General features: G+C 40.3%; 1 protein-coding gene and 1 pseudogene across 2 annotated transcripts in view; one reads left to right on the forward strand and one right to left on the reverse strand.

The window, feature by feature from the left end:
• Positions 1-27,625, forward strand: part of MEGF10 (multiple EGF like domains 10) — a 375,350-nt gene that overhangs the window by 52,492 nt on the left and 295,233 nt on the right. The gene's annotated exons all lie outside the window — the stretch shown is intronic.
• LOC101022671 lies at positions 10,238-11,661 on the reverse strand (annotated as a pseudogene). Its single transcript, XR_161058.5, has one exon. The product of XR_161058.5 is annotated as a 28S ribosomal protein S5, mitochondrial pseudogene (transcript).

The raw sequence follows: 27,625 nt of genomic DNA on the forward strand, positions 1-27,625 counted from the left end.
GTCATCTTAACCAATTTTAAGTGTACAGTTTAGTGGCATTAATTGCATTTACACTATTGTGCAACCATCATTACCATCGATCCACAGAACTCTTTTCATCTTGTGAAACTGATACTCTGTACCTATTAAATATGCTTGCCACAAAAAGACAGATATTTATATGATTGCATTTATGTGAGATTCCTACAGTAATCAGATTTATAGAAACAAGAAGTAGAATGGAGATTTTCCGTTCCCCTTTCTTCTTGTCCATGGCAACCACCATTTTACTTTTTGTCTCTATGAATTTGATTACTCTAGGAACCTCACATAAATGGAATCATATAATATGTGTCTTTTTTTGTGACAAGCATATTTCATTTGGCATAATGTCATGAAGGTTCAGCCATGGTGTCTCAAGTGCCCGCATTTCCTTCCTTTTTAAGGCTGAATAATATTCTATTATATGTATATCTCACATTTTCTTTATTCATTCGTCTGTTGATGGACACTTTGGCTTGCTTCCACTTCCTGGCTATTACAAAGATGCTGCTACAGACGTGGGTGTGTCCATATATCTCTTTGAGTCACTGCTTTTGGTTTTTTGATGTACTTCATGTTTAAAATTTTAAGTGGAGGATGAGTTTCTCATTGATGCCTAGTTAAAATGGAAGTTCTTGAGTCTTAGGAGTATCTTTTATGATGCAGTATGTGCAATTATAAACACACCACGTATATAGTTTTTTTTCCTTTTTTTGTGGGACTTACACAAAATAGAATTTATTAGACTTTCTGTATTTGGAGGCACAAACCTATGGCAATGCTACAAAACAGTAATGATGTCCATGTGTGAAGTCATGTTTTATTCATCCCAACTGTCAAAAAATATTTTGATCAACTATACTAGAGGAAAGACTGACTTATCTTTCTATTTTCTCCATAGAAAATGTTATAAAATCATTCATAAGAAGAGGCGATCAAATAATATGTCACCATTGAATGTGGAAAACAAGTATGAGACAGTAGTGTCAAGCAGTTAGTGCACAAAACATATTCTCTTATTTTTCTGGATTTTGTGGTGTTTGTAGTCTTTGTTAGCTTTTAAAAATGTGCAATTTGTTATGGCTTCTTATGCTGAATGTATATTTCCATTCTTACCTATTTCTGTATGTGTAATGTTGTATTGATTTCTTAAAGAGGGACCCAAATTGTGTATGTTTTGGGCCCACAAAATCTGGATCCTCCCCTTTGGGGAGGAGCCTCAGTTGCCTTGGCTCAGGAGATCTCAGTTTTCTTCACCTCCATCCCACTAGATGCCCTGGTGTCCCAAATTTCTTGTGTTTATGTGTGTCCTGTGCATTGTGTGTGGGCTTTTCCCATGGGGTACTTAGGCTGGGACTGAACAAAGTCTAGCACTGATAGGCATCATTCCACTGGGCACTCCGTCAGAGGTGCTGGCTGCAGTCAAAGTGGAGTCGTCTTGGGACAACCAACAGGAGCTAGCGGAGAGGATTCTGGCAAAGGTCTGGGAGGTTCATGCCTAACTCAAGGCTGGGCACTTGGTGGGTAATGAGCCATGAGCTTCTTTAAACTCGTAGTTAGCTTTTAGTTCTTGGGTAAATTCCACAGGGTAGGGTTAGAGGCTCCTTTACCAACCCCTCTCTCCCTAACCCAGGTCAAAGACCCTGATTTGTTCTTGGTTTGGAGGAAATCCCCCTCTTTCTTTGCGTATTCATCACAGATGCTCCTTCTCTTCCAAACATCTTTTCTCTTACTCTTTAAAAATAGACCCTGGATTATTTATCAGGTCAATTATCTAATCCCTCCTTCCTGGGGTGGCAAGAGAGGCTGTTAATCTTCAAGTCCTCCCAGAAGAATAAGAGAAACGCTTACATTCTAAGTGCTTTTAAAGCAGTAAAGCAAGAGAAGAAATGCCACAGTTGCTATATTGAAACAGCCTCACTCATTCATATCCTGACACACAAATAACAAGGATTAAAAAAAAATTGGAGATGGAAGTGAGCTTAGAGGTGCTATAGTCAACCCCAATACTTTTATAGATGAAGTAAGTGAAATCCATAGAGGGTAAATGATGTTGCCAAGGTCAAATCCTGTGAACCACAGAACCAGGCCCATCCAGATCTTTTAGACTGCGGTCCAGTATGTTATTTTCTCTGATATATTCAGGTAGGATGTGTTGATGAAGTGTTAGATAGAGTTGTCAAATGCCATATAATACTATTTTATGAAAATAGATTTAGAAACTTTTTGCTGGAGGTTTAAAAAAATTGAATAAGTTCTCATTTATTTGAGTTGGCTTTAGTATTGCCCATTTGAAGTTTTCAAAAAAGACTATAGATTTTCAAAATCTCTTTAGCCTTAAGAGTGTATGATTTTCATTCATCCATCTTCTTTTGCAAGTATTTCTTAAGGCGCCTTCTATAAGCAGAACGCTATGTTATGCACACAGAATAAAATAATGGGACAAACAACAGAATGTAAAACAGGGTCCAAGCCCTGGGAGCTTAATATCCAGTTGGGGAGCAAATGCTGCCCTCCCCCATATACAAACACACACATAATTAATAATATGTACATAGCAATATAGGTTACTTCTCAAAATGATGATACAGAGAGTTGAACACCTTTCCATCTGTGTGGGCAAAAATGTTCATTGGACCAGAGCTCTTTAAATAGAGATGTGTACTGGATTGTCTTACAGATAATTACAAGTCATAGCCATTATTTTGAGTGCTTTCTGAGATAGGGCATACTCCCCATCTCAATCATGTTAGGTTTCCTTTCCAAAGCATCTCCTTGATTAGATAGGGCCTGCAAACAGGGAAGCTAACTCAAGGAGATGGCTCAGGAGGACACCAATGCCCCAGCACCGAATGAAAGGAATCGGTATAAATATCTTGCAACTAGTCGCTTTCTTTTTTGTTTGTTTGTTTGTTTGTTTTGAGACAGTCTCGCTCTATCCCCCAGGCTGGAGTGCAGTGGTGAGATCTCAGCTCACTGCAAGCTCCGCCTCCCAGGTTCACGCCATTCTCCTGCCTCAGCCTTCCGAGTAGCTAGGACTACAGGTGCTTGCCAACATGCCCGGCTAATTTTTTGTATTTTTAATAGAGGCAGGGTTTCACCGTGTTTGTCAGGATGGTCTCGATCTTCTGACCTCGTGATCCGCCCGTCTTGGCCTCCCAAAGTCCTGGGATTACAGGCATGAGCTACTGTGGCCGGCCCAAACCAGCTGCATTCTTTTGTCCAGAATTCACCCCTGCTTTTACGGGTATGTGCGAGTGTGTGTTTTGGGAGGTGTTAATTAGCATTCTAGTCTGCAATCTTCAAAGTGACAATGCAATCAGAATGATTTTAAAATGTTCACTTCCTTCCCCTTATTCCCTTCCTTGTCCTTTCACCCATTCAAGCCTCTAGGTGATTCTGGTCTCCCCACTATAAGATTCTCATAGCTGGGGGTATATGTGTGTGCCTGCAGGGTCACAGGGTAGAGATAAGGGAAGTTGATGTGAGAATAGTGCTTGGTGCATTCCAGAGAGAGGAATGAGCACTGCTTTTGGAGCAGAGTCCTGGGTAGGTGGTAGGATCTCCTAAGAAAGGGAGTGGTTTGAGACCAAAGGGGTCCTATAACTTAGAAAGCAGAGTCCTGGGGAGGTTGAAAGACTGCAAAGAGAGAATGTCTGCACAGAGTCAAGACTTACAGAGTGTGGACAGCTTTGTAGGCTCCCATAAGTTCCCATGTCTTAATTGAGCAGAGAACCAGCAAAGTGATTATGATGCCTGCATGGAAGTAGGAGATGGGGTCAGCTGATGTGATTGGGGAATGTCTTAGCCATGCCTGCATGGGCTGCATGCAAAAACCAGATACCTCCCTTCCCAAAACTTGGCATGACATTGACTTTGAAAGGGTGAAAGTCTTTAACTAGGAAGAGAAGAGCTTCCTGCCATCTGGGAGGAATAGGCCTTCTGAATAGAAGAAGAGTTTTGCTAAAGAATAATGAAATTGTATTTTCAGCACCCCTGAATTCATTCATTGGGATTCATATGCACTATACCAATTTATTTTCCTCCTTAAAATATATCTTAAACAATTACTCTTGTCTTTGTTTGAACTGTTGAAGTTTCATAGGCAGGATTCAGATACAAATTTATACAATCTTCCTAAAACTCTGTGGCTTCCTGTGGTTCCAAACCAATTTTTCCGGTATCTGTGCAGACTTTAGAAAATTCAGTCTAAAAATCTGATCTGACACTTGGAAGAAATACAACCTTTAGCAAAACCCACCAGGGCCATCCTTCAAATGGCTTGGCCTCTCTGCTGGAAATATTTCTGGACAGGTTTTTGCGAGGCTTATATGTTGGGACTCAGCTGGAATTTACAAAATGCAAAACTGGAATTGATCAATGTGGTGTTAGCTACACTCTTATGTACTGAAAACAGAACCATCTTAGCAGAATGCAGAAAATGAGGAAGTAGAAGATGCCCTAAGCCAAAGCACACCAGCACCCTATTTGGTGGAGGCAGGAGGGTGAGGCGGGAGTGAGTGATCAGAGGCCACGTACTATAAAATCACCTACAACTTTATGGTCAGGGGGCTTCTAGAAGGCTGACAGGGAGGGGAAGGCCACTTCCTCGAGAGTGCAGATTAAATGCTTCACAGGCCAGGTAACACAAGTTAAAGAGGTGATTGAGCCTCCATCAGCATTTTAACAGGTATTTGGAAAGAAAGATGAGCGTTTCTACTCCAGTTAAAGTCTTGCCTACTGACTAGAGTCATTTTTTGAAAATTGAAGTAAAACTAACGTAACATAAAATTAACCATTTAAAAATGTACAATTCAGTGGCATTTAGTACATTCATGATGTTGTGTAACCACCACCTATGTCAGGTTTCAAAGCATTTTCATCACCCCAAAAGAAAACCCTGTACCCATTAAGTGGTTATTCTTCCAGTCTCCCTCATCCTGGTTCCTGACAGCCACCAATCTGCTTTCTGTCTCCATAGATTGACTTTTTTCTGGGTAGTCATATAAATGTATTCATGCAATATGTGACCATTTGTCTGGCTTCTTTCATTTATATAATGTTTTCAAGTTTCACCCACGTCGTAGCATTTGAGTAGTTCTCATTTGATACACTACTTTGGAGGGACACAGAAAAAGTAAAACTTAACTATATGTTTTAATCACAGCTTTAGGAAGAGGAGACCTAGGGTCCAGTTCATTTCCCCACATAGACCTCTTCTCCTAGATTCTTTATCCTCATTTGAAGTGGACATTGGTTGTTTTGCCTGTTCAGTTTCCAAGTCCCTGGTAATAGCTCATGATTTATGTGGGTCACAGCTCCTCTCTCACTCAGCTTTTGGAATTCAGGTGATGCTGACCTGACTTCTTCACTTCTTCAATGGGTAGGTACTGACTTTAGATCTGTCCAATAAGGGCTTCCATCTGTTCGGCCACGTTCAAGAATGGAACATACACCAGTTGCAGAGGTTCCTCTTAGAACTACAGAAATGTGCTGCCTTCCTTTTGGACTTGAAGCTGAATGGTGTAAGCCTGCCAGGGGTCTCCATGTAGAGAGCCAAGCCAACAGCAAAGAAAACGGAGGGAAAAGAAGGCATGAGAGCATTGAATCCTGGGACATTATTTAGTCATTTTGTCCAGACATATTTAATTAGCAATATGTTTAAAGAGTTACAAGCCTTTCTTTCTTTTCTTGTGACAGTTTGAGTTGAATTTCTATCATTTGCAACCTGTCACTGTAAGGTACAAACACGACCGTACTCATCTAGGGCTGAGGCAATGTGAATAAGGAGGACATTGTCTCCTGGTGCCCAGGAAATGCCTTAGAGCTCTTCCCTGGAAGTGAGGACTCTGATACTCTATATTTTTCTGGTTTGTCTGGTTGTACTTTTTTTTTTTTTTTTTTTTTGCCTAGTTGGATAACAATCTTTAATGAACAATAGAGCGTCAAAAAATACATGAGGCAAAAAATGTAAGGAGAAATAGATGAATGCACTATTATAGGTTAGAGACACCAGTACCCCTCTCAGAAATGGATAGATCTAGCAGCAGGAACATCAGTAAGGACACAGTTGAAAGCAACACCACCATCAACCAACTGGTTATAATGGACACATTTAGACCATTTACACTTTAGGTGATTATGAATATGGCTGGGTTTAAATCTACTATCTTGTGTCTTGTTTTCTATTTATTTTACCTGTTCCTTGTTCCATTTTTCCTTTTTCTGCCTTCTTTTAGAATGCAATCTTAAAACTTAATAATAAAAAGTTTTAAGATTGCATTTTTATCCTCTTTGTTGGCTTAATAGCTGTAACTGTGTTACTTCAGTGATTCCTTTAGAGTGAATTTTTAGTGCACATCTAAACCAATCTACCTTTATATGATACTACATGACTTCAAATATGTAAGAACCACATGACTACATATTTCCATTTCTCCCCTCTCCACCTTTGGGCTATTATCATATATTTTACTTCTACATGTTGAAAACCACAATATGTTGTTATTATTTTTGCTTTAAATAGTCAATTAGGTTTTAAATATATCTAAATAAAAGGATATATGAAATTCTTTATGCATATAATGATAACCTACTTAGTTATCATTTCTAGTGTTCATTTCTTTGCATAGAAGCAGGTTTTCATCTGTTACTATCTTTTTTCTGCTTGAAGAACGTCCTTTAACAACTCTTGTAAGGCAGGTTTGCTGATTAATTCTTTCAGATTGTACGTCTGGAAAACTTTCCATTTTGCCTTCATTTTTGAAAGATATTTTCATTAGGCAAAGAATTCCAGGTTGGTAATGTCTCTCTTTCCATACTTTAAAGATGTGGTTCCCTGTCTCTTACCTTGCATTATTTCCAGCAAGAAAGCTGCTATCCTCTTTGCCTTTGTTCCTCTGTACCTAATCTGTCTTCTCTTTTTCTCTCTTCCTCACTTCTAGAATTTCCTCTTTATTGCTAGTTGTAATTTGATTGATACAGTTCATTGTATCTCTTGGGTCTCAGTAGTTGTCATCAATTCAGCTAGTATTTCTTCAAATTTTTTTTATACCTCCTTTCTCCAGGGACTCCAGTTACTATATATTTGACTCCCGAAGTTGTCCCATAGTTCTCTAATGCCTAATTTCTCCTACCATCTCTTCTTCAATCTTTTTCCTGTTTATTTTTAAGTTGCTGTCTTCAAATTCTTTCATATAGTCTTCTGAGATGCCCAATCTGCTGTTAACCCCATCCAGTGTTTTTCATCAGATATTGTAGTTTTCATCTCTAGAGGTGCAGTTGGTGTTTTGTATCTTCCATGCCTCTACTTAGTATGTTTTTCTCTCTAGCTTTTTGAACATATGGAATACAGTCATAATACTTGCTTTAATGTCCTTGTCTACTGATTGTCCATTGGTGCCATTTCACAGTTAGAAATTTTTGATTAACTGATTTTTTCCCTTCATTACATAGGCTTTATTTTCGTAGCTGGCTTTTGCGTACCCTGGTGATTTTATTGGTGCCAAGTACTGGCATATTTTATTGGGTATACTTTTGTATTTCTGTATTCTTTTTTTTTTTTTGAGGCCAGTCACAAATCTAGCAACCCAGGCTGGAGTGCGAGTGGCCGAGGATCTCGGCTCACTGCAAGCTCCGCCTCCCGGGTTCATGCCATTCTCTGACCTCAGCCTCCTGAGTAGCTGGGACTACAGGCGTCCATACCTAAGCCCGGCTATTTTTGTATTTCTTAGTAGGGGAGGCGGGTTTCCTGCCGTGTTAGCCAGGATGGTGCCGATCTCCTGACCTCGTGATCCAGCCCATCCTGCGGCCTCCCGAAAGTGCTGGGATTACAGGCTTGAGCCACCGCGCCCGGCCAGTATTTCTGTATTCTTAAGCGTTCTGGAACACAATTAAATTACTTGGAAATAGTTGTGTTCCAGTTTGGTCTTGTTTTTAAGCTTTGTGAGTTGGGACCAGGGGTAGTTTTTATAGAGAGTTAATTTTTCTATTAGTAGGGAATCTTAGTTCTCTTCCAATGCCACCTAGATTACAAGGTTTTCCACTGTGACTATTGAAAACAGGCACTATTTTCAGCTCCAAACACTGTTCCCTCTAATTCTTGTGGGTGAGTTTCTTCACAGACAGGCACTGTTAGTGTGGAACTGAATATTTGATGAAAACTCTCTGCAGATCTTAGTTCTCCTGCTTGCAGCTCTCTCCTCAAAGGCATTCTCCCTTGTGAACTCTAGCCACCTCGACTGCCCAACTGCACCTCAACTCCAGGAGATCACCAGGTCCTGATGGGGTAACACTTCCTGGAGCCATAGACTTTCTCCAGATAGTAAGTACAGATAATTTTGCTTCTCCTCTCCAAAGGATCATTGTCCTTTGTTGCTTAAAGTTCATTGTCTTGATATTTGTTAGATATTTAAGGAAAGAAGGTAAACTAACAAGACAGGTAACTTTCAGGAAATAACTATCTTACCCTAGCAAAATACCACAGGGGGTTTAAAAAAAAAAAAAAAAAAGGAGCCCCACTCTCACCAGATAATGTCACAGGCTGAGAACGTTCTTCATCATCCAGCCTAACATGGCCTTCTCCCTATCCCGTGGTGTCATTAGGGTGCTCTGCCTACTTCCAGCAGAAAGGCATCAGTGGAGGTCTCGGGTAGAGCCACATTAGGGATCCTGGATCTCCATCCTCACTAGGCAATAATGAGGCAGTGCCCCACACCAGCACCGTCAAAGGAAGCATGCTGAGAGATTTAAATAACTCCCAGAGTTTCGTAACATAACAGTGAAGATGTCCAGGATACAACCAAAGTCACTCATCATAACAAGAACCAGGCAATTGTAAACTGGAATGAGAAAAAACATCAAGGGATGTCAACACTAAGATGACACAGATACTGAAACTTTATAACAAGAATTTTTTTTTTTTTTTTTTTTTTTTTGGAGACAAGGTCTTACTCTGCCGCCTAGGCTGGAGTGGTGTGAACAAGGCTTACTGTAGCCTCAACCTCCTGTGATCAAATGATCCTCCCACTTCAGCCACCTATGTAGCTGGGACTACAGGTGCACACCACCATACCTGGCTAACTTTTAAATTTATTTTTATTTTTTGTAGAGATGAGGTCTCACTTTGTTGCCCAGGCTGGTCTCAAACTTCTGGGCTGAAGCAATCCTCCTGCCTCAGTCATGCAAAATGCTGGGATTACAGGCATGAGCCACCACACCCAACTGATGACAAGGATTTTAAAGCAGCCACCATAAAAATGCTTCAGTGAGTAATTGTGAACACTCTTGAAGCCATTAAAAAAAAAGTCTCAGCAAATAGGAAACCTCAGCAAAGAAACAGGAGACATAAAAAAGAAATCAAATGGAAATTTTAACTGAAATATACGATGATAGACAAAGTTAAAGTACTGCATGGATGGTTCAAGAGCAGAATGGAAACAAAAGAGAAAATAACCGGTTATCCTGAAGATAAAACAACAGAAATTACCTAAACTGAGCAACAGAGAGAAAACAGACTGAAAAAAAAATAAACAGAGTCTCAGAGACTCACGGTATGATAATAAAAGATTTAACATTTGTCATCAGTGTCCCAGAAAGAGGACGTGGGTTGGGCAGAAAAAGTATGCAAAGAAATTTAAAAAGCATATATATTCCACAGAATGAGTAAAAACTTTTGTAAAGCACGTATCTGATAGGGGGCTTCTACCTAGAAACTATAAGGAACTCAATAATGACCAAAAAAACCACAAACTTTTTAAATGGGCAAAAGTTCTGAATAGACATTTCTACAAAAAACATATATAAATAGCCAATAAGCATATGAAAAGATGTTCAACATCATCATCCATCAGGGAAATACAAGTCAAAATTACAATGGTGTAAAATTAGTCACCATTTAACATTCCCAATAGTAGCCTACAAGCTTCTGTTTCCACTGTGGAAAACAGTTTGGCAGTTGCTCAAGGTAGTCAAGTTACTTAACTGCTCTGTAAAATGAAGTTAATCACATTCACTTTGGACAAATGAGTTAATATATATTAGCTATAATAATTATAGCAATTATTATTGTGCATATTATTACTGATTGGGTCAGACCATTAGCCCTGTCTCCCTAATTCATTTGCTTTTGCTATTTTGGATGAATATTTAAAGTAGTCTTGAACTGACTACTTATGTAAAGGTCCTATCACATTGGCATATACCATGTGCTCAGTAAACGAAAGCTGTAATTATTCATTTCAAAACAGTTTAAAGATTAAACTTTCCTAAAAACAAAACAAAAAAACCAAGGCAACACCCCAAGCTGTGAGGGGCTGAGTCTTTCCTAGGTGCAGGGCAGCACAGGCACTGGCTGCCCAAGGCCAGGGAGGTTACGTGGCGGCTCTCTTTAACCCAGGCCGCACAGAGCGCTTCTCTCCCTGCGCAGTCTTCATGTCTTCCCAGTCCAGTTTGATGTCTGGAACCTTATCATTTGTCTCCGGATCCTTACTCAAGGCCCCCTGGGAGAAGGCAACCAGGATGGGCAGAGGGCCACATTCCTGGATTTCCACAACATGGAGGCCCTTCTTAACAGCCAGCTGTTGATGGGTTTTCTGTCTGGAGAGCCCACGGAAGAGGCCCCAGGTAAGGCTGAGCCTACTGACAGACCCAGAGACCTTGGCATACATGTCGTTGATGCCAGTGAGCCTGCAGATGGTAATGATGGCCCTGTGGCAGTAGAGGCCATAACCTTTGGGTTGTTTCTTCATCTTGATACGTGTCCTTTTACATCTTAATGAAATATCATGGAATATTGTAGGGTCTTCATATTGTTCTATATAATGCAGATAGTGAACTGCTCTGTTCTTTGCTTTCCTAAAAGCGTCCACCCGTTCAATGGTTTTCCCAACAGCAAAACCTGCAGCTCCTTTTCTGTTCCCCACAGCCACCAGGACATGGACCGATTTCTTTCTTCCCTCTTTCCGCTGTCATATTGAAAACATTTCTTACCTCAAGTATCCTGGTATCAAAATCCTCATATGTTTCTCCACTGGGACCAGGGTCAGGCAGGCCAAGACTGACGCCTCTCCATGAGTTTCCACTCCATCCTGGCTCCCGTTTAACCTTCATCTTCCTCTTTAGGCCCCACTCTTCTCTCTGCTGGATCATGTCCGCCTCCACCTTCTCCCGCTCTTCCTTGCGTCTTTGGGCAATGGTTTGCACTGCTCCATTTTTCATAAGAGGGACATTCAGATCAGGCCACAGAAAACAGTAACGCCCTTCACCAATGATCAGACCCCGGTTCAGATCCTTTCCTTTCTTCTTTTTAGTTCTTTTGCCTCTTCCTTTTCTTGCTCCAGTACCAGTCCCTGCCAAAGTACCTTTCCACAGCTCAACTGCAGTTAATTTAGTGAAGAAACTGTACGCTGTATACAATGCACATCTGCAGCATTGTGTCTGCAGCACATGGCTCAAGCTGGCCTAAGGAGGGGTGTCTCTGGTTCCCATTGATGACAAAGGGCCGTTGCTGAGAGAGGTCTTCCATGCCAAAATGGAAGCTGTTGGTAAGGTGTTTAGGGAAAGCTACCTCCCCAGTAAATGACCCGCTGTCCCGCTGCACAGCACAGGGAGGCAGCCCACAGTGCGCACCGCCGTCACCATGCTGGAGCCCGAGCAGCGCTTCCGTTGTGCTTTAAACCTATTATTCTGTTAGAGTAGTTGTGGCAAAGTAAAATAACATTTGGACTTTTGATATTTACCTACTTATCTATATCTTTAATCTTAAATATTTTTAGTATAAATGTATACGAAAGGAGAAACAACTCTAAACTTCTTTCTCTTTGGTTTTGTGACCTTAGATCCTTGATAGGAATACTCTTTTTAGTTCAATAGATTGAAGGATAGAATTTCATTCGTTAGCATAGAAAACAATGTGGGTCATTTTACTAATAAAAAACCTTGAGGAATAATATTTTATGTCCTCAAGGTCTTTCTGGCTCACATTGTCATAAGAGTTACAAAAACAAAAAAACTTTAAAAAATTACAGTTTTTCGGGGTCTGTCTTTTTAGGTTCTAATGTTTCACACTAATTCAGATGGAGACTTTTGCTATTCCCTAAAGACATTCTCCTCTCTAACAACAAGACTCAAAGTTTTAAGATGAACTCTCAACTACAATTTAGTGAAAAGTAACCAGAAAAGAAGTTTCTGACATTTTGGACTGGATGAAAGAAAAATCCCCCCATTTTCTCTTTTGCTTTAAATGAAAAGAATATAAATTATAGAAAAGTAGTCTCAAGGATATAGTATTTTAGCTAAGGATTTATTTTATTAACATAGGGATTCACTTTGCCTTTGAGTCTTTTGCAAACAGCATTGGAAGTGAAATTGCTTTATAAAAAGTTACCTTAGCCTACAGAGGTTAATGAACTAATTCTGTAAAAAATTTAGATTTTGTATATTTTAAAAACCCTAAATAATCTAGTCAGATGTTGTGATGGGTTGAACTGTGCCCTCCCAAAAGATATGTTGAAGACCTAACCCATAACACCTCAGAATGTGAACGTATTTGGCAATAAGGCTGTTGCAAATATAATTAGGATGAGGTCATACTGGAGTAGGGCAGGCCCTTAATCCAATATGACTGGTGTCTTTATGAGAAGACAGCCATATGAAGACACGGAGACACACATTGAGAATGCAATGTGATAATGAAGGCAGAGGATGGAATTATGCTGCTACAAGCCAAGAACATCAAAGATTGCCAGCAAACACCAGAAGCTGTGAAAGACTTCCCTGCAGCTTTCAGAAGGAGCTTGGACCTGCTGACATCTTTATTTCAGACTTTTGATGTCGAGAACTGTGAGGTGATACCTTTCTGTTGTTCTAAGCCACCCAGTTTGTAGTATTTTGTTATCAAAGTCCTAGGAAACTAATACAGCTTCTAATAATAATTATCATTTTTTTATAATCTTAGAAAAAGAAAATATACCATAAATGAGATCCTACTTATGTAAATATCAGGAGACCTCAGAAAGTCACTTGGCAATGCTGTGACCCATGATCTTTTAAAAAAAATCTGACAATTTTGTGTTATAATGTAGAAGACTATGGTTTGGATAGAGCTCCAAGTATCCTTAACACATGATGGGAAGCATGTGGTATCCTGCACAACTGCTGTATTCTTGCCCTGGACCCAGTTGCTTCTTGAGCCCAGAGGTCCTCAAACTCATGTATAGAAACCCCATCTCAGTGGGATCTCTGCATTTCCTATCTACCTTCCTTTTCTTCCTGCTTTCCCTTGCCTCATTAAAACAACAACAACAATAAAAATAACAACAACAAAACCCAACCAGGATGTAGATGGGTCACCAATGATATAACTGATTTGTTGTCTTATTTCATCTATTTTATCCACCCCCCCAGCTTTATTGAGGTAAAATAAAAAATAAAATTTATCTACATATATTACAAGATGTGAATGTGATAACTTGAGATACATACACATTGTGAAATGATTACTATAATGGAGTTAATTAACACATCCATCACCCTAACAGTTATGACTGTGTGTGTGTATTTGTGGTAAGAATACTTGCAATCTCTTAGCAAATTTCCAGTAAACAACATAGTATTACTAACTGTAGTCACCAGACTGTATGTGAGATCCCCAGAACTTATTCAGCTTATAGCTGAAAGATTGTACCCTTTGACAAACATCTCCCTGGGCAACTACCATTCTACTCTCTGTTTCTATGAGTTTAACTAGTTTAGATTCCACATTGTATTAGGCTGATCTCACACTGCTATAAAGAAATACCTGAGACTAGGTAATTTATAAAGAAAAGTGGTTTAATTGGCTCATGGTTCTGCAGGCTGTACAGGAAGCATAGCAGCTTCTGCTTTCGGGGAGGCCTCAGGAAACTTTTACTCATGGCAGAAGGCAAAGCAGGTGCAGACACAGGACAGAGAGTGGGGAGGTGCTACACACTTTTAAACAACCAGATCTCACAAGAACTCACTATTAGAACAGCACCAAGGGATGGTGCTAAACTATTCTTGAAGGATCTACGCCCAAGATCCAGTCACCTCCCACCAGGCTCCACCGCCAACATTGGGGATTACAGTTCAACATAAGATTTGGGCAGGGACAGAGATCCAAACCATATCAAACATATAAGTGAGTCTATGCTGTATATATCTTTCTGCGTCTGGTTTATTTTGCTTAGCATAATGTCCTCTAGGTTCATTTATGTTGTCACAAATGGCAGAGTTTTCTTTTTCATGGCTGAATATTCTATTCTATTGTACCAGATTTTCTTTTTCTTTTTCTTTTTTTTTTTTTTTTTGAGATGGAGTCTTGCTCTGTCACCCAGGCTGGAGGGCAGTGGTGTGATCTTGGCTCACTGCACACTCTGCCTCCTGGGTTCACGCCATTCTCCTGCCTCAGCCTCCCATGTAGTTGGGACTACAGGTGCCTGCCACCATGCCTGGCTAATTTTTTGTATTTTTAGTAGAGACAGGGTTTAATCATGTTAGCCAGGATGGTCTCAATCTCCTGACCTCGTGATCCACCTGCGTCAGCCTCGTGAAGTGCTGGGATTACAGGCGTGAGTCACTGCACCCGGGCTGCACCACATCTTCTTTATTCACTTGTTGATAGACATTCAGATTGTTTCCATGTCTTGGCTATTGTGAATGATGCTGCAGTGAACATGGAAGTGCACATATCTCTTCAAGATCATGATTTCATTTCTTTTGGATACAATGACCAGAAGTTGGATTGCTGGATCTATATGGTAGTCTTATTTTTAATTTTTGGAGGAAACTCCATAAATTAGAGTTTTGGAGGAGACTCCATGCTGTTTTCCATAATGGTGGTACCAATTTATATTGCCACCAACGGTGTACAAGGGTTCCCTTTTATCTACATTCTTGCCTACTTGTTATTTTCGTCTGTTTGAGAATAGCCATTCTAACTGGAGTGAGATTATATCTCATTATGGTTTTGATCTGCATTTCCTGAGTGATTAGTGATGTTGAGGATTTTAAAAAATATACCTGTTGTTCATTTGTATATCTTCTTTTGAAAAGTATCTGTTTAGGTCCTTTGACCATTTTTAAACTGAGTATTTAAGTTTTTTTTGCTATCAAGCTTTATGAATTCCTTAAATATTTTGGATATTAACCCCATATCAGCTGTATGGTTTGCAAGTATTTTCTCCCAACAACAGATTGGTTTTTAATGTGATAAATCCATAGTTTTGCCCAACCTTTGAAATAATTAAAACATGCAGGAATCCAGACTGGCAGCCACTTGGAGAATGTGCCTCCAACTCTTTCTGGGCAGCACCTTAGGAATTGCTGTGATAATTACCTAGTCGTGGTTCTTAATTCTGGTTGCACATTAAAAATCACCTGGGAAGCTTTGAAAGCCTTCTCACTCTAGACCAATTAAATATAAAATTCTAGGGACAGGGCCTAGGCACCAGTGATTTTTTTTTTTTTTTTTAAAGCTCTTCAGGTGATTCTAACATACAGCCAGGGTTGAGAACCAGTGGCTTACTGTCATGTTGGGTTACTGTTGGAGCCCGAATGCCCTAATAACGAGAAGCAGAGGTGAGCACCCGCTCTGCTTCTCACAGCCCTCTGCTTTTTGTCTGATTGCAGTTATGTAAAGTCCAAGTGGAACTAAGACTAAGCCTGGTAATTGTCATGGCAATGCCCTAGATTTTCCTATCAAATCCAATCTTATTTAGGGTGGGAGACACAGAAGTGACTCTTGTGAAATTAAAGTACTTCTGCCCCTATTTAGAATATTCAGCATTAAATTTGACAGAGTTTTGCCATGAAATTTCGAATACCAAAACTTTTAAAAACAGCAGATCTCACCTGATTCGCAAAAGTTTATCATTAATTGTAAAGTGTGCTTGATCACACAGAATTATCTAGGCAATCAGCATCATGCGTAGCCTTTAATGCCTTTGTCTGCTGAGCATGGGTTCTGCATATTGATCACAAATTTGAAAATTTCTCTGCTTATGCCTCATCACTCCTGTCTTTGATTGAGTATAACATAAATGGAATTTGAAAATCGTGGAGCTGTGGGGGACCTGTGGAAATCATTTTGTCTAGTTCTTTGCCCTTACAATTGTATGTCTAATCTACTAACACAGTCAGGCTACCAAGGTCCCTTGTTAAATTCATGAATGCCCTAGCATGGACAACTGCAACATCCTTCTAACTGGTTTCGTCCTCCTATCCCCCCTTTCTCCATGTTACAATCAGAGTAATCTTTCTAAATACAAATCTAATCAGGTCACTCTCTTCTTTGCTTAATATTCTTTGATGACTCCCCATTTACCTCAGGTCCAAATTTAAACTCCTTAGCCTCACCTACGATCTGTGAACTGATCTAACCTTGTCTCCCTCTGTGGCTTCATCTCCTAGAGCTCTCCTTTCTCACTCTAAATTGCAGTTATAACGGAATTCTAAATGTGCTCAATGTAGTTCTCCAAATGTGTCCTCTATGCCACCATACATTTGCACATGCTGTTCTTTCCCTCTAGGATGTTTTAGAATCTAGAAGATTGGGTGCACGGTACTTATGTCCTGAAAAAGAAGCCTTAGTATTTTGTTTTTTGAATAAGAGTTTCACAGTTACATAACAAGAACAAGGTCAAATGGATTGAGAATAGAACTCTCTGGGTTTGGTGGTGGTAGTGTTGGTATTTCAATGGCCATAATGGAAGAGAGAATGATTTCTTTATCTCTATCTATCAATCAATCATATATATCTAATCTATCGTCTCTATGTATTATATCTGTCTGTCATGTATATCTAGCTACCAATCAACTAATAGTTGTATCTCACATATAGAGATTTAGATTAGTCACACTCCTCAGTTTATGGTATGTTATTACTGCTAGTCCACACAAAGCTGCTATTTAGTTTTTTTTTTAAACTCTATTAAAACTTCTATGGACATTCCTCACTCCTATTTTCCTCCTCCCACATAAGAAACTATTCCAATGTATTTAATGAGGATCTTTTTATTTGTATGTATTCTTTGGTGTCCATATATTTTAACATTTCTTTTAACAGTACTGTGTTCTATATCTCCTATATATTTCTTTTTTACTGTTTTTAATATCATACATGTTGCTATGTGCACATCAGATCTGTGGCTTTTTAACTTCTGCAACAATCATACTTCAGCTATCCACCTTCACTTCCTCTATGCCAGGTAATGAACACCCAGATGGACCCCAACTCTCTGTCCCTACAAGCAACATTGAAATGTATATTTTCTCAGATGTCCCTTTTGAAATGTGAGAGACTATATTTGGGACAGGTACTAAGGAATGGGTCCTAGTTATGTGCACACCCAATCTGACCAAATGGTGCTATAGAGGTACCAAATTGTGATACAGAATGTGGGCCGATTTCCATGCCCTCCAGAAGTGCATGATATCCCCACCTCTCCACCAACACTTGGCATTTCCCAACTTCCTAATATCTGCACATATTACAGGAGTAAAGTGATGCCTCATTTGTTTTGTTTTTGTTTTTTTAAGTAGACTTAATTTTTAGAGCAGTTTTAGATTCACAGTAAAATGGAGCAGAAGGTACAGAAAGTTCTCATAGCTTTCCCCCATGCTTCACCACTCTCTTCCATAATCAACATCTGGCACCAGAGTAGTACATTTATTAAAACTGATGAACCTACATCTACACATCATTATTACCTAAAGACAGCAGTTTTCATTAGGGTTTTCTCTTGGTGTTGCATGTTCCATAAGTTTTGACAAATGTATGATGACCGGTATTCACCATTATAGTATCATACACAATAGTTTCACTGCTTTAAAAATTCTCTGTGGAGACAGGCACGGTGGCTCACACCTGTAATCCCAGCACTTTGGGAGGTTGAGGCTGGTGGGTCACCTGAGGTCAGGAGTTTGAGACCAACCTGACCAACATGGAGAAACCGTGTCTCTACTAAAAACACAAAATTAGCTGGGTGTGATGGCGCATGCCTGTAATCCCAGCTACTTGGGAGGCTGAGGCAGGAGAATCACTTGAACCTGGGAGGTGGAGGTTGCAGTGAACTGATACAGAGATTACGTCTTTGCACTCTAGCCTGGGCAACAAGAGCAGAACTCCATCTCAGAAAGAAAAAAAAAATTCTCTGTGGTTGGCCAGTTCACCCCTTTATTCCTCCTTGTCCTCTAGCAACCACTGATCTTTTTGCTGTTTTCATAGTTTTATTTTTTCCAAAATATTATATGGTTGGAATCATAGAGTACATAGCCTTTTCACATTGGCTTCTTTCATTCAGTAATATGCGTTTGAGGTTCCTTCATTAACTTTCATGGCTTGATAGCTAATTTCTTTTTAGTGTTGAATTATATTCCTTTATTAGATGTTGTCTTCATCCACTTTGTGTTGGTAAAACAGAATAACTGAGAATGTATAAAGAAAAGAGGTTTATTTAGCTCACAGTTCTTCAGGCTGAGAAGTTCAAGGGCACTAACCTGGCCTCTGGTGAGGACTTCCATGTCACATCATAACATGGTGGAAAAGTTCAAAGAGGAAGGGGGCACATGCAAAGAGAGAGAATCAAGGGGCTTCCTAATTTTATAACAACCCACTCCTGAGGGAACTAATATATTCCTGGAGAAGTAGCCCAGTCTCACCAGAATGAGAACTCACTCCCTACTGTGGGAATGGCACTAAGTCACTGATGAGGAATTTTCCCCATGACCCAAACACCTCCCACTAGGCCCCACCTCCCAAAACCACCACATTGGGGATCAAATTTCAATGTGAATTTTGATGGGAACAAACAAATAATATCCAAACCATAACAGATCTATCACAGTTTATTTATTCATTTACCTACTGAAGGATGTCATGTTTGCTTCTAAGTTTTGGCAATTATGAACAATATTTGGCAATTATGAACAATTATACAGTATAAACATGTGTATGGGTTTTTTTGTGGATATAAATTTTCAATTCATTTGGATAAATAACAAGGAACATGATTGCTGCATTGTATGGTAAGAGTATATTTAGTTTCTTAAGAAACAGCCAAATTGTCATCCAAAGTGGCTGTACTATTTTGCGTTCTCAATGGCAGTTCCTGTTCTTCCATCTTCACCAGCATTTGATATTGTCAGTCTTCTGAATTTTGGCCATTTTTATGGGAGCATAGTAGTATCTCAATATGGTTTGAATTTGTATTTCCTTAATGAAGTATGATGTGAAATATATTTTCCTATGATTATTTGCCATCTGTATATGTTCTTTGGTGAGGTGTCTGTGCAGGTCTTTTGCCCATTTTTATTTTTAATTAATTAATTTATTTATTTTTGAGACAGGGTCTCACTCAGTTGCCTAGGCTGAAGTGCAGTGGTGTAGTCATGGCTCATGGCAACCTCTGTCTTCTGGGTTCAGGTGATTGTCCCAACTCAGCCTCAAGAGTAGCTGGGACTACAGGTGCAATCCACCATGCCCTGCTCTTTTTTGTATTTTTAGTAGAGATAGGGTTTCACCATGTTGGCCAGGCTGGTATCAAACTCCAGACCTCAAGTGATCTGCCCACCTCAGCTTCCCAAAGTGCTGGGATTACAGGCATGAGCCACTGCACCCAACCTCATTTTTAAATCGAGTTAGTTATTTTCTTTCTTTCTTTTTTGTGTTTTGAGACAGGAACTTGCTCTGTCATGCAGGCTGGAGTGCAGTGGCATGATCATGGGTCACTGCAGCCTTGACCTTCTGGACTTAAGTGGTCCTCCCACTTTGGCCTTCCAAAGTGCTGGGATTACAGGTGTGAGCCACTGTGCCTGGCTGGTTATTTTCTTATTGTTTAGCTTTCTTATTGCTTCTTATTGCTTATCTTCTTTCTTTTTTAAAACTTTCCAACTTTTATTTTAAGTTCAGGGGTACATGTGTAGCATATGCAGGTTTGTTACATAGGTAAATGTATGCCATGGTGGTTTGCCGTACAGATCATCCCATCACCCAGGTATTAAGCACAGCATCCATTAGTTATTCTTCCTGATCCTCTCCCTCCTCCCACCGCCCACCGGCTCTAGTGTGTATTGTTCTCTATGTGTTTTCGTGATTCAGTTCCCACTTATAAGTGAGAACACATGGTATTTGTTTTACTGCTCCCGTGTTAGTTTGCTAAGGATAATGGCCTTCAGCTCCATCCATGTCCCTGCAAAGGACATGATCTCATTCCTTTTTATGGCTGCATAGTATTCCATGGTATATATGTACTACATTTTCTTTATTTAGGCTATGATTGATGGCCTTTTAGGTTGATTCCATGTCTTTGCTATTGCGAATAGTGCTGCAATGAATATACATGTGCACATATCTTTAAAATAAAATGATTTATATTCATTTGGGTATATAACCGGTAATGGGATTGTGTGGTCAAGTGATATTTCTGCCTCTAGGTCTTTAAGGAATTGCCACACTGTCTTCCACAATGGTTGAACTAATTTATACTCATACCAACAGTGTAAAGGTGTTCCTTTTTCTCCATAACCTTGCCAGCATCTGTTGTTTTTTGACTTTTTAATAGTAGCCATTCTGACTGGTGTGAGATGGTATCTCATTGTGGTTTTCATTTGCATTTCTCTAATGATCAGTGATAGTGAGCTTTTTTACGTATGTTTGTTGGCCACATGTATGTCTTCTTTTGAGAAGTGCCTGTTCATATCCTTTGTTCACTTTTTAATGAAGTCTTGTTTTTTCTTGTAAATTTGTTTAACTTCCCTATAGATGCTGGATATTAGACCTTTGTCAGATGCACAGATTGTAAACATTTTCTCCCATTCTATAGGTAGTGTGTTTAGTCTGTTGGTAGTTTCTTTTGCTGTGCAGAAGCTCTTAAGTTTAATTAAATCACATTTGTCAATTTTTGCTTTTGTTGCAATTGCTTTTGGTGTCTTTGTCATGAAATCTTTGCCTGTGCTTATGTCCTAAATGGTATTGCCTAGGTTTTCTTCTAGGGTTTTTATGGTTTTGGGTTTTACATTTAAGTCTTTAATCCATCTTGAGTTGATTTTTGTATGTGGTGTAAGGAAGGGGTCCAATTTCAATTTTCTGCGTATGGCTAGCCAGTTCTCCCAGCATCATTTATTAAAGAGGGCATCCTTTCCCATCACTTTTGTCAGGTTTGTCAAAGATCAGATGGTTGTAGGTATGTGGTCTTATTTCTGGGTTCTCTATTCTGTTCCATTGCTCAATGTGTCTGTTCTTGTACTAGTACCATGCTGTTTTGGTTACTGTAGCTATATAGCATAGGTTGAATTCGGTGAGCAGGATGCCTCCAGATTTGCACTTTTTTAATTCTTCCTATCCATGAGCATTGAATGTTTTCCCATTTGTTTGTGTCATCCCTGATTTCTTTGAGCAGTGTTTTGTAGTTCTCCTTGAAGAGGTTCTTCATTTCCCTTGTTAGCTGTATTCCTATATATTTTATTCTTTTTGTGGCAGTTGTACGTCGGACTTTATTCATGATTTGACTCTCTGCTTGCCCATTGTTGGTGTGTAGGAATGCTAGCGATTTTCGTACATTGATTTTGTATCCTGAGACTTTGCTGAAGTTGCTTATCAGCTTAAGAAGCTTTTGGGCTGAGGCCAGACATGGTGGCTCATGCCTATAATCTCAGCACTTTGGGAGGCTGACGTGGGCAGATCATCTGGGGTCCGGAGTTTGAGACCAGTCTGGCTAACATAGTGAAACCCTGTGTCTACTAAAAATACAAAAATTAGCCAGGCGTGATGGTGTGTGCCTGTAATCCCAGCTACTTGGGAGGCTGAGGCAGGAGAATCACTTAAACATGGGAGGTGGAGGTTGCAGTGAGATAAGATAGTGCCACTGCACTTCAGCCTGGGTGACATAGCAAGACTCCATCTCAAAAAAAAAAAAAAAAAGAATCTTTTGGGTTGAGACAGTGGGGTTTTCTAGATAAAGAATCATGTCATCTTCAAAACCATAGTTTGACTTTCTCTCTTCCTATTTGAATACCCTTTATTTCTTTCTCTTGCCTGATTGCTATGGCCAGAACTTCCAAACTATGTTGAATAGGAGGGGTGAGAGAGGGCAACCTGGTCTTGTACCAGTTCTCAAGGAGAATGCTTCCAGATTTTGCCCATTCAGTATGATATTGGCTGTGGGTTTGTTACAGATGACCCTTGTTACTTTGAAGTATGTTCCTTCAATACCTAGATTATTGAGAGTTTTTAATGTGAAGCAATGTTGGATTTTATCAAAGGCCTTTTCTGCTTCTATTGAGATAATCATGTGGTTTTTATCTTTAGTTCTGTTTATGTGATGAATCATATTTATTGATTTGCATATGTTGAACCAGCCTTGCATCCCAGGGATGAAGTCTACTTGATTGTGGTGGATAAGCTTTTTGATGTGCTGTTAGCCAATATTTTTTGAGGATTTTTGCATTAATATTCATCAAGGATATTGGCCAGAAGTATTCTTTTTTTGTTGTATCTATACCAGGTTTTGGTATCAGGATGATGCTGGTGTCATGGAATATGTTAGGGAGGAGTCCCTCCTTTTAAATTTTTTAGAATAGTTTCAGTAGGAATGGTACCAGCTCTTCTTTGTACCTTGAGTAGAATTTAGCTGTGAATCCTTCTGGTCTTGGGCTTTGTTTTTGGTTGGCTGGTAGGCTATTTTTTACTGACTCAATTTCAGAACTCATTATTGGTCTATTCAGGGATTCAATTTCTTCCTCTTTCAGTCTTGGGAGAGTGTATGTGTCCAGGAATGTATCCATTTTTTCTGTATTTTCTAGTTTCTGTGCATAGAGGTGCTTATAGTATTGATGGTTGTGTGTATTTCTGTGGGATCAGTGGTGATATCCCCCTTATCATTTCTGAATATATTTATTTGAATCTTCTCTGTTTTTTTCTTTATTAATCTAGCTACTGGTCTTTCTATTTTATTAATTTTTTCAAAAAACCAGCTCCTGGATTTGTTGATTTTTTGAAGGGTTTTTCATATCTCTATCTCCTTCAGTTTAGCTCTGATCTTGTCTTCTGCTAGCTTTGGGGTTTATTTGCTCTTGAATCTCTAGTTTTTTTTTTTTTTTTTTTTTGAGATGAAGTTTCACTCTTATTGTCCAGGCTGGAGTGCAATGGCACAATCTCAGCTCATTGCAACCTCTGCCCCCTGGGTTCAAGTGATTCTCCTTCCTCAGCCTCCCGAGTAGCTGGGATTACAGGCATGTGCCACCACACCTGCTATTTTTTTTTTTTTTTGTATTTTTAGTAGAGATGGTGTTTCTCCATGTTAGTCAGGCTGGTCTTGAACTCCTCACCTCAGGTTATTTGCCCACCTTGTCCTCTGAAATGGAGTCTTGCTCTGTTGCCAGGTTGGAGTGCAGTGGCATGATCTCAGTTCACTGCAATCTCTGCTTCCTGGGTTCAAGTCATTCTCCTGCCTCAACCTCCTGAGTAGCTGGGATTACAGGCATGGAACACCACACCCAGTTAATTTTTGTATTTTTAGTAAAGATGGAGTTTCACCATGTTGACCAGGATGATCTCAATCTCCTGACCTTGTGATCCACCTGCTTTGACCTCCCAAAGTGCTGGGATTACAGGTGTGAGCCACTGCATCCAGCTGATTCTCTAGTTCTTGTAGTTGTGGTGTTAGCTTAACTTGAGGTGTTTCTAGCTCTTCAATGTGGGCATTTTAGTGTTATAAATTTTCCTCTTAACACTGCTTTAGCTGCATCTGAGATTCTGGTATGTTGTATCTTTGTTCTCATTAGTTTCAAAGAACTTCTTGATTTCTGCCCTAATTTCGTTATTTACCTAAAAGTTATTCAGGAGCAGGTTGTTCAATTTCCATGTAGTTGTATGGCTTTTAGTGAATCTCTTAATCTTGAGTTCTAATTTGATTGTGCTGTGATCCAAGAGGCTGTTTGTTATAATTTTAGTTATTTGCATTTGCTGAGGAGCATTTTACTTCTGATTATGTGATCAATTTTAGAGTAAGTGTTACGTGGCAATAAGAAGAATGTATATTCTGTTGTTTTGGGGTGGAGAGTTGCGTAGATATCTATCAGGTCCACTTGATCACAAGCTGAGTTCAGACCCTGAATATCTTTGTTAATTTTCTGTCTTGATGATCTGTCTCATATAGTCAGTGGGTGATAAAGCCTCCCACTGTTTTTGCATTGGAGTCTGTCTCTTTGAAGGTCTGTAAGAACTTGCTTTATGAATCTTTGTGCTCCTGTATTGGGTGCGTACATATTTAGGATAGTTAGCTCTTCTTGTTGAATTGAACTCTTCACCACTATGTAATGCCCTTCTTTGTCTTTTTTGATCTTTGTTGGTTTAAAGTCTGTTTTGTCAGAAACTAGGATTGCAACTCCTGCCTTTTTCTGTTTTGCATTTGCTTGGTACACTTTTCTCCACCACTTTATTTTGAACCTGTGTGTGTCTTTGCATGTGAAATGGGTCTCTTGAAGACAGCATGCCAATGGGTCTTGGTTCTTTATCCAACTTGCCACTCTGTGTCTTTTAATTGGGGCATTTAGTCCATTTAAGGCTAGTATTGTTATGTGTGGATTTGATGCTGTCATGATGTTAGCTGATTATTTTGCAGATTTGTTTATGTGGTTGCTTCATAGTGTCACTGGTCTGTGTGCTTCAGTGTGTTTTTGTAGTGGCTGGTAATGGTCTTTCCTTTCTGTATTTAGTGCTTCCTTCCGGAGCTCTTGTAATGCAGGTCAGGTGGTAAAGAATTCCCTCAACCTTTCCTTGTTTGAAAAGAATCTTATTGCTCCTTCCTTATGAAACTTAGTTTGGCCAGATACGAAATTCTTGGTTGGAAATTCTTTTCTTTAAGAGTGTTGAATATTAGTCTCCGATCTCTTCTGGCTTGTAGGGTTTCCATGGAGAGGTCTGCTGTTAGTCTGATGGGCTTCCCTTTGTAGGTGACCTGGCCTCTGACTCTGGCTGCCCTTAATATTTTTTCTTTCATTTTGACATTGAAGAATCTGATAATTATGTGTCTTGAGGATAGTCTTCTCATGGAGTATCTTACTGGGGTTCTCTGCATTTCCTGAATTTAAATGTTGGCCTGTCTTCTAGGTTGGGGAATTTGTCCTGGATGATATCACGAAGTATGTTTTCCAAATTGGTTCCATTCTCCCTGTCTCTTTCAGGTATCCAAATTAGTCGTAGATTTGGTCTTTTAACATAATCCCATATTTATTGGAGGTTTTGTTCATTCCTTTTCATTCTTTTTTCTCTATCCTTGTCTGCCTGTCTTATTTCAGAAAGATAGTCTTCAAACTCTGAGATTCTTTCTTCTGCTTGGTGTATTCTGCTGTTAATATTTGTGATTGCATTGTGAAGTTCTTGTAGTATGTTTTTCAGCTCTATCAGGTTGGTTGTATTCCTCCCTAAACTGGCTATTTTGACTGTCAGCTCCTGCATTGTTTTACCATGATTCATAGCTTCTTTGCACTGGGTTGCAATGTGCTCCTTTAGCTCAGCAAAGTTTGTTTTTATCCACATTCTGAAGCCTAATGCTGTCATTTCAGTCATCTCAGCCTCAACCCAGTTCTGAGTCCTTGCTGGAAAGGTATTGTGGTCATTTGGGGGAAAAGAGGGGCACTGGTGTTTTGAGTTTTCATTGTTTTTGCATTGATTCTTTCTCATCTTTGTGGGCTTATCTACCTTTGATCTTTGAAGTTGCTGACCTTTAGATAGGGTTTTTTTTGTGTGTTCTGTTGTTGTTGTTTTCTGTTTGTTTTTTCTTTTAACAGTCTGGCTACTCTTCCATAGGGCTGCTGCAGTTTGCTGGGGGTCTGCTCCAGACCCTGGTCATCTTAGTTTTTCCCATACCAGGAGGTATCACCAGTGAAGGCTGTGAAACAGTAAAGATGGTGGGTTGCCCTTTTCCCTGGAAGCTCCATCCCAGGGGGTACTGACCTGTTGCCAGCTGGAGGGCACCTGTAGGAGGTGGCTGGGGACCCCAGTTGGGAGGTCTCACCTTTTCAGGAGGAACAGGATCAAGGACCCACTTAAAGAAGCAGTATGGCTACTTCAGGGTAGAGCAGCTGTGCTGTGTTGGGGATCCCTTCAGTCCCTGATCAGTTTGGGCTCTCCAAGACCCACAGGCTGGACAAGCTGAGATGCCTGAATAGCCAAGGTGGCAACCTGCCCTGTTCCCCTGGGCACTCCAATCCAGGGAGACATTAGAACTGTATAGAACACAGGTGGTGGTGGCTGGAGGCCCTGGCTGGGAGGAGCTGCCCTATGAGGAGGAATAGGTTAGGGTCCTGCTTAAAGAAGTAGTCTGGCCATGCCTGCACAAAATAGCCATGCTGTGCTGGGGAACAGCATCTGCTCCCTTTGGCTTGGACTCTCCAAAGCATGCAGGCTGGAATGGCTGAGTCCTTCAAACAACCAAGGTGGCCGCCTGTCCCCACTCCCCTCCCAAATATGCGCGTGCGCGCGCGCGCGCACACACACACACACACACACACACACACACACACACACAGCATCTCATTTAGAGATCAGAGCTCTGTTCATGGAATACAGGCGGGGTGGCTGGAGTCCCTGGCTAGGAGGTTGGGCCCAGTAAGGAAGAATGGATCAGGGTCCTGCTTCAAGAAGCAGTCTGGCCACTTTCTGGTAAAGCAGCTGTACTGTGCTTGTGGGGACCCTTTCTCGTCTGGACCGTTTGGATTTTCCAAAGACCTTAGTCTGGAACAGCTGAGTTGGCCAAACAGCAGAGATGGCAGCCCACCCCTCCTCCTGGGGGCTCCATCCCTTCTCAGGCAGGCTCCACCATGTTGCTGGTCACTGGCTGTAATTCCAAGCCAGTGGGTCTTTATCTTGTGAGGTGCCATGGAAATGGGGCCTGCAGACTGATGTTGCTTGGCTCCCTGGATTCAGCCCCCTTCCTAAGGGTATGCATGACCTCCCACCTTGTCTGAGCTGCAGATACCCTTGCTAGTGATCCCAGGGCTGGAGTATGTAAAGCTCCTGGGTCTCTCTGTGCATGCTTGAGAAGCTGCTATGCCGAGACTTCATATGGCTCTGTGTGCAGGACTCAAGGCTTTAGTGGGGTGGGCACATGAGGGGTCCTGATCCGTGGGTTGCAAAGATCGTGGGAGAAGCATGGTTTCTGGGGGTCACATAATCACTCACCACTTCCCTTGGCTGGGGGTGGGGGTTCCCTTGGTGCCATAGCCCCACCCTGCTTTACTTCATTCTCCGTGGGTTGTTTCCCTGATTAGTCCCAATGTGGGTACCTGGATATTTTGGTTGAAGGGGTTGAAGGTGCCGTATTTACTTGGCCCTTTCGTTCCTCTCCATGAGTGCCATGGACCTCAGCTGCTTCTAATCGGCCATCTTGGCCTTATCTCTCACTTATTTTCTCATTTTTTTATTGTTTAGTTCATTTTAGTTTTAAGAGTTCTTTGTATATTTTGGATAACAGGTCCTTATCAGATATGTCTTGCAAATACTTCCTCCTAGTCTGTGGCTTTTCTTTGTATTCTCTTGACAGTGTCTTTCCCAGAGCAGTTTTTAATTTTAATGAAGTCCAGTTTA

Source organism: Papio anubis, chromosome 5 (assembly GCF_008728515.1).
Source record: "Papio anubis isolate 15944 chromosome 5, Panubis1.0, whole genome shotgun sequence".
Classification (NCBI taxonomy): domain Eukaryota; kingdom Metazoa; phylum Chordata; class Mammalia; order Primates; family Cercopithecidae; genus Papio; species Papio anubis.